The sequence below is a fragment of the Mytilus trossulus genome, chromosome 7, assembly GCF_036588685.1.
Source record: "Mytilus trossulus isolate FHL-02 chromosome 7, PNRI_Mtr1.1.1.hap1, whole genome shotgun sequence".
In the NCBI taxonomy this organism is placed as follows: Eukaryota; Metazoa; Mollusca; class Bivalvia; order Mytilida; family Mytilidae; genus Mytilus; species Mytilus trossulus.
Genome location: NC_086379.1, coordinates 28,890,209 through 28,906,185, shown reverse-complemented (window position 1 = coordinate 28,906,185; position 15,977 = coordinate 28,890,209). Strand labels below are relative to the sequence as shown.

The window sequence follows — 15,977 nt, the reverse complement described above, 5'->3', positions numbered from 1 at the left end:
ATTCGTTTTTCTTTTATAGTAGAATCATTTTCATAATAGCGTGGACAACCGCAATACTTATGTATATATAAACAAACAAAAAATTTGAAAAAACCCAGTAGATTTAGTTCTACATGTCTATGCATATTTAGTTAGTATCTTAGTAAAGACATATTATAATTGAACATATATGTATTTCTTTATTTTGAATATGTATATGTCTTTTGGATATCGAATATTCTAAAACATAAATGTATATCAAAAGTACCATATGCATAGCGCACAGGATTTACAAGTAATAGAAAAAAGAGGATAAGGGGTGTTAATTCATGACACAAAATCAGTTCATGAACATAGAATACCAAAAATTCAAAGTAACAGCAGTTTTATTCTCTTCATCTCAAAGTCACAGTGTGGGTTTTAACACGGGGCCAAAATAACACTATCATCTCACTGCAAGTTTAAGACGTTCCCTAGCACTGGCTTTAGTTAGACTGTTTAAATCAGAATCAGAATAATTATAAAATCCCTTGTAATGTATTAGATGTTCGTTAAAAAGTCGGATAAGCATATCTGTATAATACAAAAATGCATGGTATTTCCGTATCTTAAAGAAAATTATTATGTTATGACTGAGAAAAAAAATCATCATAACCACAAAAAAAATATTTAAAAGGGATTGATTGGTTAATCAATAGAATAGGCAGTAATTTTGTGATCATTTGATCTCAGTGAGAGGTGAAAGATTATATTAGTGTGTGCTTTACTTTGTAATTTATTTGGTGTATTTTACAGTCATATGATTGCTTCATTTGCTTTAGTATTGGTATTAAATTTGTGTTTATTGTAATCTATTATATCTTGAAGGTTTTTTTTCAACCTGTTCATTTAGTTATGAATAATAACACGTATATGAAGAATATATCATTTTTTTATGCTTTGACTAATGCGATAACATTATTTAGGTGACGGTAGCTTTAATAATCGGAAGATAACTGTACTTTGTCAAAGTTGCATAATGAAAGATTTCCATTTCACTGTTGACAAGAGGTTCTCATTTATAATGCATGTACCAAGTCAGGAATATGACTGTTTTGTTGTCCATTCGTTTGAAGACTTTTTTCATTTGACTTTACCATTTGATTAGGGACTTTCCGTTTAAAATTTTCCTCAGAGTTGAGTATTTTTTTTTTATTTTACTTTTTGAATAAGGCAATCTTTTTTTATGCATATTTCTTTAATTTTAAAATATAAAATTTATGAATCAATTGTTTATTTCTATTTGAAATAAATAAATAAAAATAGTGTTTAAGAAATTTCAATCAGTATGTTTAAAAAAAAACTATTTTGAATTAATTTTAAAGAAGAATCAAACCATACCATACCCTCTACAAAAGACAAATGGTATTTGCCTGGAACATTTTACTTTTATACCTTTTTTATCATAAAAAAAAATCAAAAAGTCGTCAACTCAGTTTCCCTTTACTTTTTTTCACTACTGTACCAATTTTTAATTTGCCTTTAATCTTTGTTTAAAATTCAGTATCTAAGTTTCTTGTGTATTTCGTCCAGAACAAATATAGAATATTTGCCACTGGACATACATCAAAAACATGACATGATTGGTGTACTATGAGTTCCTAAAACCTTCTGTCAAAATCTAAATTCTGAGAATATAAAGAATATAAAAAGATTCTACAGATTGCTGAAATTGCAATTAAGTCCTTTAAGATAAAGTTATGGTACTCTTTTGTTAATTTTAAGAACTTTAGTATTGGCACTAAAATATGTATTCACTTTAATTTTCCTCCAACATTTTTTTTTTTTTTTTTTTATTATATTTCGATAATATGAGGTAAAATCATTAAACTCTTATACGTATATAATTTAGTGTCTTGAATGATTTTTTTAACTCTAGAAAGTTTTAAAAACTATGTGCATGATGTTTATCATGCGAGTGAAATTTATAACGATGAACTGACACTTAATTAAACGTTCTCTCCTTGACGAAGGTGGTTCCAAAATTTTATGATAAATGTCTACCAGTTTAACAATTTTTATCTTCAACGTGTTACTTTAAAAAATTGTGTTTTTCTATATTTTCCATGTTTTATGCATTTCAGAATTCTTTGAATCTTCTATTCTACCATTATTTTTTTACATCAATGATTAAGCGATACCTTTTCCGTCAGCCTTTAGGTCTGGACAGATATGTCATAAGTTAAGATTTGATCCAAACGGACGGATTTTTTTTACATGTCTAACTTTAGATAAGTACTTCGATAGGATATCTGAACTTCAGTTGTTTCATTAAAGGTGAAGACCACCAAAAAGTTTCTATCTGTTCAATTGTGCAATTTTCACAGCTTTTTAAATATTTTATTTTAATTTTTACTTCATAGAAACTAGGTATACCCTGATTTGTATATTCATCAGCTTTATACATGCCAATTTTCAGCATACTTTTAAAGCCTTTGAAGAAAGAAAAATGGCCGTCGAGCAGAGCTACTCCAAAAATAACACCTGGTTTTCTAGAAATTTTAAATAAGTATATTATATTATGGAGCGCAATAATCCTCATTTTTTTATGCAAACTCATAGACTAGTTAATTTAGACTCAAAATGATCCAAATATATTTCTCTTTCACCAAGGACATCAAAAACACTGTGTTGTGTCAGTGTAGGGCAACGTTTACATACGTTCTAAATTGGGGGAAGTTATTGGTGGTCTGACATCTATCTATTAAGTTTTTATCACACGTGGCTTTGACTCGTTTCATAATAAATATTTGACTTCACTTTTACTAGATTTAGTTGGTACTTGAGCAAATAGCTATTTGAAGTTAAATATAAGTATTTACACTACCATTTTGACATGAATTACTGAACTTGTGACTCTAAAAATATGATTGCAGATAAAAATGTATTTTATAATTTTATGTTACCTAATTGAATAAGTAGTGTTTTTGATTACGCAACAAATACATTCCGACCTACGTACTACACTACTAATCTATCAATCCACCTGGACTTTGACCAATGGTTAATTATCATTATGCAGCATTCCCATAATGACCAAATTATCAACACATATGAATTGTATACAGAAATTGATTTAAATTCTTTTAATTCAAACAATGTAATTTTAATGTTATTTATATTTTGTACTATTCTGTAAATATATGTGTGAATAGTATTATTGTTTATGAATTGTATGTCTGTATTGAATTATTTATATATATTTTTTCTTCTATGTCAAAAATACCATAACTGTGAGGTTTCAATTTCTTTTAATTTATATAATCTTTATTGTAAAATTACACCCAAGAAAGTATGGTTTTATTTTCAAATCATAGAAAAGAGTCAAATTATGCATACATGTATGTATCTTTGAAAAAGTAAAATTACATCTTTAAATATCTCTACTAGTCTTGTGATTTATGTGAAAAAATTATCATATTTTGATTCGTTCATCTTTTATAGTATAATCATTTTCATAACAGCGTGGACAACCGCAATACTTGTGTTGGTATAAATACAGAATCATTCACCTTTAACTTGTTTGTCATCGGCTATCGATAACGCTCACTTAGTCTGTCAGAAGCCTTCCAACTGAGATTCAAATAGAGTAAAAGAGAAAAGAACATGAATGTGGACGAGAAGAAAAAAAAGGAAAGTTTAAGTATTCAAAGTTTAAAGCACCATACAAGATGCATTCCTCTGCTAGAACTTCGTATTATTTGATTTAGGCGTTTAGAATCTTTGACGACGCCACAGATTAAACGACTATAACACGTACAATATGACAAGTGTGCGTTACAGACGAACGGTCAACTAATATTACCCAGTCAATTGATAACCTGAGCACACCAAGAACTTTTCTATTCTACAGTTAACAAATCAGGCACTTTACCCGGCAATACAAAAGAATTACATACCTAAATATCATTCTGAAATAAAACGATAGTGCAGGTAAAAACTAATATATAATGAATGTGTAGACAGAAAAAAAGTGTTCTACTACTGACTTCTCAGTGAAAAATCCGTAGGAATACTAGAGTCTCCATAGATAAAGCATCATAACACTACATTGCACTTCGGTTTGTTTTTAATTTCAATTCTGCAAACAAATCAGGTGTAATATAAACTATTTCAATTTACAAGTGATGCTTAATCAAACCAATCTTGGGTCTTTATTTAATTTCTAAGGCTGAATGCAATTTATATATATTATAAATATTTGAACGGCTAAGTTTTACTATAAACATGTTAAGATGTACTTTCTTTCCACAGAAAGTACTTATTTTATCAAAATCTGCAGAAATAATGTTGCTATAAAAAAAGTCTTCCTGTACTTTAATAAGCCGACATTTTTTTGCGTCACATCTCGTTATATATTTGACAATCAGTTCAACGCGAGTGATGAAAGAAAGACTCAAAAGTGTTCAGATGACAGTATTATCTTGTAAAGGATATTAGCCGATAACAGTCCATTCTGTAAAATATTGGACAGGTCTGAGGCCGCAGACCAAAGACCTGGGGTGGTGTTCTCGAAAGTATCCTAAGATTCGTCCTAAGACACATCTAAGACAAATTTTAGGATGGACTTGAGATCAACTTAGGACACTCTTAAGTTGTGTCTCGAAGCTATATCAGACGAATCTTATGTTAGGACGTCCTAAGCATATCCTAAGTCGAAATTTTAAATTGTTCAAGATATTTTTTGATTAAACATTTATTAATGACGAAATTATTTAATAAAATAGTTCACGAATTTTATTATAACATGTACAGAATTAAATGCATAATTACCAATGTTATTATTAAAAAAAGATTGTTATTTAAACTGGAAAACAATTTGTTTTGAAAAGAAATTAAATTTGTAGTGTAATCGTATCGTGAAACACGAAGTTCAAAGTTTAAAATCATGCACACTTTCTTTATATACCAGTTAGTAACCGACGGTGCGTTTCATTTCATGTTCATTTTCACGTAAAATAATGAGCAAAAAGCGAAATACAACTTTATTACACTAGGATGAAGATAGGATGCTCTTAAGACACCTTATTGGGTGTCCTAAAGTTAAGACGAAAAATGAGATATACCATAAGTTAAGAGAGCATCAAGAACACGACTTAGGACAAAGACTTGTCATAAGATAGACTTAGGACACGTTCTAATCCTAAGATAGCTTCGAGAACACCACCCCTGTTCAATATTTTTCAGAATGGACTGTTAGAGGCTTATATCTTACTTAAAACATTGTTTAACACGTCAAAAGGGTGAACAAATGCAATCAAATAGAAAAAAAATATTTTCATCAAGTGTGAAAATTGTTTTGTGAATAAACTTTCTTTACATTAAAATTTATCCTACATGTTGCCCCTTTTTAGCAGTAGCTCAACTTAAACAATAGAAAAAAGACTGTAAAGCTGAAGGTAAACATTGTATACATGTATTGCTACATGTAGATTAAGACTCAGGGTGTGCGTATCAGGATTTTTGCGTGCGAAAGGACTACTCTAATTATTCTCCGTAAATACTTTTACATGCGTTTTGTGTTTTTGAAATGGAGAAAGACGTTGCAAGTATATTACTAATGCAAAAAAAAAAACGAAGAAAGCGTTGATTAGTGATTGTGATGATTCAAAATTTGGATTTACATCAAATGTGTATTCAGACATATTCGATTAAAGTGTTCAATCAAAGAGGATAGATATTTTAGCAGCTGATAAAGGCAAGTTTTACATATATTATATTTCAAAATGTAGTCCTCTCCTATTAGTTTCTTGTTTCTTCTCGGGTTTTATTTTTTACTAGGGAAAAAAAGAAGAGAAAAAACACATGTGAAGACAGGTTTGCGTTGAACCATATTAGTGCACTGCAGTTGATTTTGTTTCAAATTTATAATTTATAGGAACAAAAGATAACAATGTGCAATCGTTTTACATTCTGTTGCTGTTCATCGGGATTTTCATGAGAATGTTAGGGACGACATTAAAAAATCAATGAAGGATAAAAAAAAAACTTAATTCAAATATTGGAGGTCAAAATTGCTGCACGTTTTGTTTAATTGATATTGATTTTAAACATAACCTTATTGGTCAATCAATTGTCCCCAAATTAAGCTAAGAAGAGGGGGTAGGGGGTCGGTGACAAAAACTTTATGAATTAAGTTTTTTTTATCCTACATTGAACGTTTGATGTCGTACCTTATTGTTTACCCAAACGGTTCCACCTGATAATCCCAAATTTTTATCTATTATTTTCCTGGAAGGTCGTGTAACCTCTTTTTCCCCGTTTATTTGTGTATTAATGTCCCTTGTGGTATTTTTTTTGTTTCCTTTTAATATTAGAGGAACATAATTTTGTCTCTCGATTTTCTTTTGCAAAAACTGAAAACCTCTTTCTTACACACAACGATCACTACGAAAAAGTGCGAATCGAACGCATGGTTAATTTGTTTACAGCCGATTTCATTGAGTGTGTAGGCAAAGCCTGAAAGGTAATATTTTTGATTAGCTTGCTTGTTAGCTGAACCGTGATGTCATTATTAGGTTAGGTAAACTACCCTCCTTAAAAAGTAGACTAGTCTGACACATAACCAATTTATCTGTATGTTGGACTTCACGGTTCAGCCAACAAGCAAGCTAACTAATAAAAGATAGTACTTTTGCCTACACACTCAATGAAATCGGCTGTAACATATATAACATACAGTAACGTTTCCTTTATTCTGATTAAGTTCTCATATACATCGTCGTTCATAAGCGAAATGTCGCATTATACTCAAGATATATTCAAGCAATACTTTCAGACTTAAAACATCAACTTGTAAGTCTACGCAGAAACCAGAAAATTATAACAACTATTGTAGTCCCGTAGTTCATGAAGTAAGTTCTAGATTTGCACTTTTACACAGCGTGCGGTTTATGTTGTTTTTGTTCCTTGTATAGCGGGGTGGTCTATCAAACGAAAGAAGCATTACTTTATTGATTTTTTTAATTGTAGATGAAAATGATGTTAGGAAGAATAAGATCAACACCAGTGATTAATTTTGATACCAAAGACAGACGAGAATAAATCTTTTGGTAGTGTTAATCAATTTGATAGTGATTTTTTCCCAGGAAACTGTTTTGACGAATGACAAAACGATTGTTTTGGAAGGCGACTTTAATAAAAAAAAAAATCGTAATTGTCATTTGTTATTTGGTTGCATTTTTTCTTTTCACATTCAGGATAAAAACAGTTGGCGGAAATAATTTTTTTCAGTGATTGGACTATCATTTACCTGTAAGAATCAGTTAAACCACCTTCAGCTGTCCAATATTTTTAAGGAACAACAGGGCTATTCTTAAAAATATTGGACAGCTAATAGTGGAGCGGCGGAGAGGACAATTTTAGAAATTTAAATAACCTAAATACCTCATGCGATTTCAATAGCTCATAGGAAAGCTGAAATATTGTACTTTTTGAAAATATGTGTCGTCAATATCAAATCTGGTACAATAATATTGAAAATCAAGGTCAAAGGTCATCACTTAAAAAAATTATACTTTCATCTAGAGAAACAATACCATTGATATTTTTCAAAATTAATAATCTATTCAATAAATTATATGAGTAGTATTATGTAGAAAAACGTTAGTTCATACAAAATCTTTTTCATATTTGCATATGACGTCAGAATAACGTTTAATTTAACTTTTTTGAAGGTAGTCCATGGTATACAAATTGTAATGCCTAATGGAAAACAGGAACATATTAACATTGATAATTGACATCGACAAATAGCATTTCTTGAATACTTTGATAGTTAAAAAGTTTTTCAAAGAGTATCTGATATGAAATGCATAGTTAATAAATCAAACCAAATATTCAGCCGTGAAAAATTGTTTCAGTTTTCAAGGATTCGACGGGTCACTGAGTTCTCTTGAAATGAATTCAAACTATCTCAATACAAGATTCCTTTTTATATAATATAATTATTGGAGTTTGATATATTACTCAATTAGTGCAAGCGTGTTGTAGAACAAATTCCTAAAATTGACCGTTATGGTATCTGTGATGAGTTTATTTTCATACCAAATGAAACGTCGAAAACATTATAGCAAATTAAAATAAAGTTACCAAATATTACAAGAACTATGTTCATGATATTTCATTACAACTACCTACATTTTGACAAAAACATAAATCAGTGCAAGGAAGATCCTGCTCCTTTCAACACGTGCTGCCTGGCATGTTTTTCCCCTTACATGAACAAATTAGATCTTGTAGAAAATCCGTTGTCATTTGTCCCTCAAAGAAAACTGGCTCTAACTTGTCATTTTGCGCAGTTTTCCAACAAAGGCACATGGGAGCCATTATTTCGGTTGGCTAGATTTGCCGACAACCAAACTTGGCTTTGCCACATTTTACGTAGTACGTCTTGCTTAAATACGAATTCACATGCCGAAAGCTTTTCGTTTGAATTATTTTACATTGTCTTATCGGGACCTTTTATAGCTGACTGCGGTATGGCCATTTGGGCTTTGCTCATTGTTGAAGGCCGTAAGGTGACCTATAGTTGTTAATGTCTGTGTCATTTTGGTCTTTTGTGGACAGTTGTCTCATTTGCAATCATACTACATCTTCTTTTTTCTATATTATAAGACTTTTATCTTTATTTATAGCCAAGTGATGTCTCCGAAAATTTCAATCGTTGTGATAATTCTTAAATTTGTATTTCGAGTCGTATAAAGCAGCTTCAATCACTCTAGCAGCAACTATAGCACTATCAAAATCATAGTGCGTTAAGGCTACAAGATAACCGAAACGGCTTGGTTTTGTCCTAAAGAGGTTGAATACCGACTTTTAACCGATTCCAAAACAAACTTGAAGTGGAGTCACACCCACCCAGAGCATGAACGACCGGCATAATAAGACTTTAAATGGAGTAGTTATGTTATTACAATTTGACACCAGGCACTCTGCGAGAGTAGCACATTTTCTACGAATGTCATGCGAAATATTCATTGATACTGAAGAAAATGTTTCAAAAGACTTTGTCAAGAGACAAGTAACAAAACTTATCAAACAGGTTGACAACATTGCTTCTGATATTTCCAACGATATGCATTTGTACTTGGTTATTTGCACGATAATATTCCCTAGATATATAAACATTTTCCATTTTTGTCATACAATTGAGGCTGCTTCATAAAGTACATGCATACCGATTTGTTCGTTGGTTTTTTATGGAGCTACATGTACTTAAGTCGCCTTTCATCTCAAGCGTTTCTAATTCTGCTTAGATGTTATTCGCTGTATTAACAGCGTCTCCAATGGAAATATCGCTAGCAAATACAAGGCTAGATTTATATTGTCCTTGTTGAGCAAAAAAGGCAATGGCATCCCTGTAGTACCTCTCAAGTTTAGCCTTATGTTTAGGGGAAGCAGCATCTATAAGATTGACTAACCTTTCAGCAGATGAAATTGTATGTAATGTTTTCACCCTTTTATGAGATTTTTTATGCAAATAATACACTTGTATGTATTGTGGTCATTTTTTCAGGCACCTAACAATTAGATAAATCGGAATCTATATCATTCTGGTGATTCCTTTTCAGCTGATACTGATTTTGAATTTTGCTTACTTGTGTAGCTTTTATAACATCACCTATGATATCTAAATACGGGTAATTCACTTGCTGTTTCATTGCAGAATTCGTTCAAATAACTGAACACTCTCATCACGTCTCTTTGCTGCAGCAGTAATCAGACTTTTTCTTCCAGATTCTGTTGATGTTATTAATATTTCATCAACAACAGAATCGCAGATAATGCATTTGGCAACACAAACTTCCACTTTCCTTTTTTTTTGCATCTTGCGGGACCAGTTTTTACGAGATTGTTAAATTGTCCATGTGATTGAATAAAAAAACCAAATCAAACACACCTGAAAACCAAACGAACCCTAAAATGAAATTCACTTTCCCAGTTCAATTCAACATAAACGAGTATACAACAATACCAGACAACATAAATTAATCACAAGGCTTTGGAAATTATAAAATGAACAAGAAATGTGCTTGAAAATGACTACAAATGACCTTCGCTAAATCGCTGAATGTGGGACTATAACTAGAAACCACAACAATGTCGGTAAATCTGTGACAAATATTCGGACTTGAAATCTGGATAAGAAGCAGATATTTAGCAAAATATTTATATTATTAGGAATTAACTTCAAAAAGTAAATCGGGTCGATTGAAGAATTATACGGCGGCTTCACTGTTGTGTCTTTAAAATACACCTATACTGCACGTGCAAATAATGCTAGATGAAAAACGATGATTTTTACAGTGTTATTTTCAACCATTTTCAGATGCATTAAGCATTATTTAGGACTATTTGGAAATGCCCTTACATTGTATGAAGTTCACGAATAACTGTATTTACCAATTTCATTCACAAATTATTTTTTAGAACGGGTTTGTTGTGAAATTTGACTACCGAATCAGCAGTGGGGTATTCGATGCAAGTTGGGTAACGTCAGTAAAGGCTATTTTTAACGTCATTTGTACCACATTTGATATTGACGACAAATATTTTTCTAAAGCTGAATAATCGATAAACAATTTAAGACCTTAAAATTCCATGAGGTATTTAGGTAATTTAAAATCGTTAACTAAGCAACTTTTTCAACATTCGCCGCTCCACTATAAAGGTAACATAATGGTTTCTTACAGGTAAATGATAGTCCAATCACTGAAATAAAGAACAGGTACAACAATAGAATGACGTCACAACAATGTTTTAAATTATGATAATAAAAAAAAAACAGGTTAATATACCAAACCATTTAATATCAGTCATGACAGTTCCATTAACAAATTGATCGTGGACTTTCCGTTTTGAATTTTACTTGATATTCGGTATTTTTTTATTTTACTTTTAAAATAACAAATTAAAAAAAAACAATTATCGCTTTATCGTCTTTCTAGTTTATCAAGTGCTCCATGTGTTTTTTGCGATTGTTCGTTAAGGACACGATCTTCCAACATCGGCACCAACACCAAATAGTTCATTAGCTTTTTCTTTTCAACATTACCCGAATGAAATATTGTTTTGTCGATTATATGTAATTGATTCGGGCGCCCATTGATTCGTATTAAATGTGAAAAAAACTACTTGCAAATAGTACTAAATTTCGTATTATCTATGAAGTGGTTCAATAATTTTCTTAACTTCCTAATCATCACAACACGTGTCATATGACCTTGAAGGAAGATAAACTTTGTATTCTTTGTTGACATAAATCATATGAAAGATTACCTATTTAACTGTGTACAATTTCAATTTAAACAGGTTGCGGAAGCATATATCTATTTTATATCTAATAAATATTTTTGTGGCACAAAGTTTCTATCAGTTTACTGAAGATCTCAAAATGCTTTGTTGGACGATATTCTATTTTGTCATTAATTTTTGTTTTGTCGGTGGATCATCAAGTTGTTTAAAACATTTCTGTCACTGCAGCCATAAATGTATTAAGACGTCGTGTTTTTCATTAACGTTTATTCCCAAAATACCAGAATATTCTTTTACGTTACAGCTAAAATCGAATACTTTCTTACATCTGGACAGAAATAAGTTTTATAATGTTACAGACATCAATATTGGACATTTATTATTGCTAGACAATGGTATTGTTACCATAGCGAATGACACGTTTATATTTCTGAATATCATGAAAAAAAATGGAAATTTCGTACGAAGAGAAATTAAATTTATCAACTCTTGAATCGTCCCTCCGCAGTGTAAATTCCTCTAAAATTGAAGTTTTGAGATTCGAAAACAATGGATGGGAAAATGTTCCAAAAACTCTTTTTAAGAATTTAGCTGGAGCTAATATTTCTACACTTTCATTGGACTCGAACCATCTTTCTACTTTTGACGCAACTTCAGTCGGGCTCTTTCATCAAGTGAAAAAGATCACAATTAAAAATAATACAATTGAAAAGTTGATAATCACGAACGGTTTACAAACAGTGAAAGAATTAGATGTGACTTCCAATCAAATCGTGCAACTGCCGAACTTTTGCTCTAAAAATGGCTCAGCTGCTGCTCCAAGGCTGCAAAAGTTGACTTTAACTGATAATGCTATTCGTTCGCTTTCTTACAGATCCTTCATGTGTTTGGGCAAATTGCAGGAATTAAAACTGAGCAGTAATAGAATAAAGAAAATCGTGAATGATATATTTTTACCATTGATAAGTTTAAAAAGGCTTTCAGTAAGTCATATGAAACTGAATAAACTTGAAAGTCGTGCTTTCAACTGTGTTTCCTTGCAAAAGTTGGCTTTTATTCAAAACGATTTCAGGTTTCAAGACTACAACAGATTTGATTCAAACTCGATTTTCCGATTTTTGCCAAATCTCACTACACTCGATTTGACAAGGAACTATTTACCAAAAGATGAACATATTCTTCTTAAAATGTTATCACCGTTGAAGAATTTAGAGAAACTAATATTGCAAAAAACATCTTTGTCGTCATTGCCAGACAAATTTTTCCAGAACAAACCTTTTCTTCATACTCTAATGTTACAAGGAAATAGCATAAGTAGATGGAATTCAACTCTATTCAGTAATGTTAGTTCTCTTAAGGTTTTAAATGTAAATGGCAATTCAATAAACCTTATCAATGAAACTTCATTTCCCGAAACTTTGCTAGCATCATTGGAAAGTTTAGACTTATCACTCAATCCGTTTTGGTGTATTTGCAACCATAAATGATTTGTGGATAATCTTCGTACTTCCAAATTATCATCAAAACTGGTAAATTGGCCGGGATACTACGAATGCTCTTTCAGAAAAACTCAAACGTGTTAAATTAATAAGCTACATGCCAACATCCGAGTCTTGTAGGGATTCAGATCCTACCAACCTCATAATTGCATCTGTTTTATTATGTGCCTTTTTAATTATTCTAATGGTAGGTGTGTTTTTGAAATGTCAAAACAATATTCGTAATGCGGTATACCTCTATCACCTCCGTCGACGTCGGCAACGTAGATCGATTCGTTCTGACTTACCGGAAACTTACGAATTCGATGTATATGTTGTTTACTGTGCGGATGATCGTAAATGGGTCCATGAAGTTCTTTTGAAACGCCTAGAAGATGAAGGATTAAAAGTGTGTATTCACTTTCGAGATTTCGAATTGGGCGAAGGTATTGTTGAAAACATTGAAAGGTTTATGAATAAAAGCTGGAAAATTGTTGTCATCATGTCGAATAACTTTGCTAAAAGTGAATGGTGCCAGTGGGAAGTTAACCTTGTCCAAGAAAGAAGACGCCGTCGAGGAAAAACTGCAATGGTTTTGATTATGATTAAGCAAATTAATTCAAAACATATGACAAGTGCCCTCCGTACATTACTTTTCACAACGCCATATTTATCGTACACAAAGCGACTTGGAAAAAGATTATTTTGGACTGCTGTCATCAGCGGTGTTAACAAATCGTATGACGATCCTCCAGTTGCAGTTTCGTACATTGCATAACTTCTGACAACTTTTTTGTACGCTAAATTAATGATCCATTTTTTTACAACAATTTAGTTTACCAGTTTAGAACTATAACTAGCTCTGGTGAATGGTCCCTGTAGTCTGTTTGTTAGTTAGTGAAAATACAAGGTTGTCTTCTGCTTATAAACATAATCATATTAATATTAGTTTTAATTATTATAATAACTAATTATATCACTATCAACAATGAAATAAAAAAATGCATATATCTATTTATAGAAATGCTCAATTATTCTGCAAATCCATATATAAGCTAGCCTGTGATAAAAATATAATTTCCGGAAATCTTTTTTCGTAATCATTTCAAGCTATAACAAAAAAAATTGTAATCTTTTAGTATTAAAAAAGAATGGGTTTTACCTATGATTGATTTGATTCCTTCTATTCAACATATTTTCCAAATTCTAATATGACGCCCATCAAACGCTTTTGATAAAATATAAATACAGTGAAAGTCAGCTGATCGGCAACGTTATGATTTGATTTTCTGGTTACAATAGTCCATTTGCCAACTACCGATTTGGTTTTGTTATTACACACTTTTTAAACAAACTACTTCCCTTTGTCAATTAAACTGGAATCCGCTTGTATTTGCTACACTATGAACAAAGTGTAGTACTAGTCATCCGAGAACCAGCTTATTTGTCAATCTGGTTCTATTAATTATATATACCGGACAATATTGGCCTTTGCCAATAAAGAGTCCATTTGCCAATTACCGATTTTATTCTGTTATTACACACTTTTTAAACAAACTACTTACCTTTGTCAATCTGGTTCTATACCGGACAATTTAGTCTTTGCTAATGCAAAGAATGATGAATTGAAAAGGATGTAACAGTGGTTTAACTAATTTTTCATGAAAAATAATTTCTGATGTCGTTAGTATTTAGCTAAACAACAAATTGATGTAATTAAAATATTTCAAAACCTTAAAGATTACTAACATTACGCACAGGTTTTTTTTTCTTTCTACCAGCTCTCCATTGTTAACAAAAATTAATGTCCCTCATCAGGGAGATAACTTTTTAAAAAAGGGTCTCTAACTACAGGGTCAATTACGGGAACTGGCAAATGGGCTATTTACTCAATCTCACGTCGTAGTCAGTTATACGTAGACACTAATAAAGAATAAAAATCGAGGCTGTACCATTTAATGCAAAATCATTCCTCCCTGCCCTTAAACAATATTCTGTTAGACTCACATGTTTAAAACCAAAGAATGCCAAACAATGAGAATTAAGGTAGCAGGTCATTTCGTAACGTAGCCGTTCCGTACCTCTGTCATTTCGTACCCAACATTTACCATTTCGAACCTTAAGTAAAAACCATTTCGTACCTACAGTAAATAATATTTCGTACTTTTTGCCTAAAATTCATCTAACATTTCGTACCACGTAATCTGTAAAACATTGAGAAGTTATTTGTTTTCATCATAATATATAATATACAATTAACTAAAAAAAAATATACCAAATAAGGCCAAAATAGCGGGTTCTACTAAAAGCGTCCGGGAGCGCCCCGGGTGGGGGGGGGGGGAGAAAAAAAACGCCCACGGAAAAAAAATTGTTAGGGGAAAATATTTAGAAATTGTATTGGCATGAGACAACTTTGTGTCAATGAAGTTAGTTATGCACATTTTGATTATTTTTTTAAAAACTTTTAGACAAGTATTTTGCCACTTTTGATAATAGACATTTGAATTAAAGCACAAAAACAAGTATTAATGTTTCAATTTAAAAAATAATATATGAATACTATTTCGAAAGACAGATAATAAAGGCCGGCCGATTGGTGCAGATTTAGAGAAGAATTGCTCACTTGATGAGGAAAGCATGAAACTTTGCATAGTAGTTCTTGGTAATATACCCTCTGATTTCAGATATGAACCCACACGGAAAACTCCGATAGTGCTGCCATTTTTAAGAAAAACGGTATCAATATCAATATTGTCCTAAAGGTATTCTATATAATTTCGGAAATTAAAGTAATGGTTCTTGAAAAATGGACTTCATATTCTTGGATTTGTTATCAATGAATTTTAAAATATCAAAAAAATAATTTGTTTACTTATGTAACACATACATTTGCAAATATGGCTGCATATACAAAACAAAATAGTTAAATTCAAAATGTTAATCAATATGTAACATGTTATTGTAATTGTTCTTTAATTGGTTGGAATGCAATAGGTTGAAACGAGTAGACTGAACGTTAATATAGGTCGGTTAAATATGGTGGCATAGTAGGTAGCTCATCTGAACTTTGGGGCAGTGACGAGGGCACCTTGTCTCGTGTCTCTTCAATGCCACGTCTTACGTCACTTATCGCGTTTTCATCTGCCGTACCCACTACATCATTATTCTATATATGAAATCAATTGGTGTATGTCCGAGATGCACACCAGTGAACGTTGATAAAGC

The 15,977-nt window shown here is 31.5% G+C and overlaps 1 pseudogene; it reads left to right on the top strand.

Annotated features, from left to right (window-relative positions):
• The first annotated feature begins 10,698 nt into the window (after positions 1–10,698).
• On the top strand, positions 10,699–13,530 carry LOC134726327 (toll-like receptor 13; annotated as a pseudogene).
• The last annotated feature ends 2,447 nt before the right edge of the window (positions 13,531–15,977 follow it).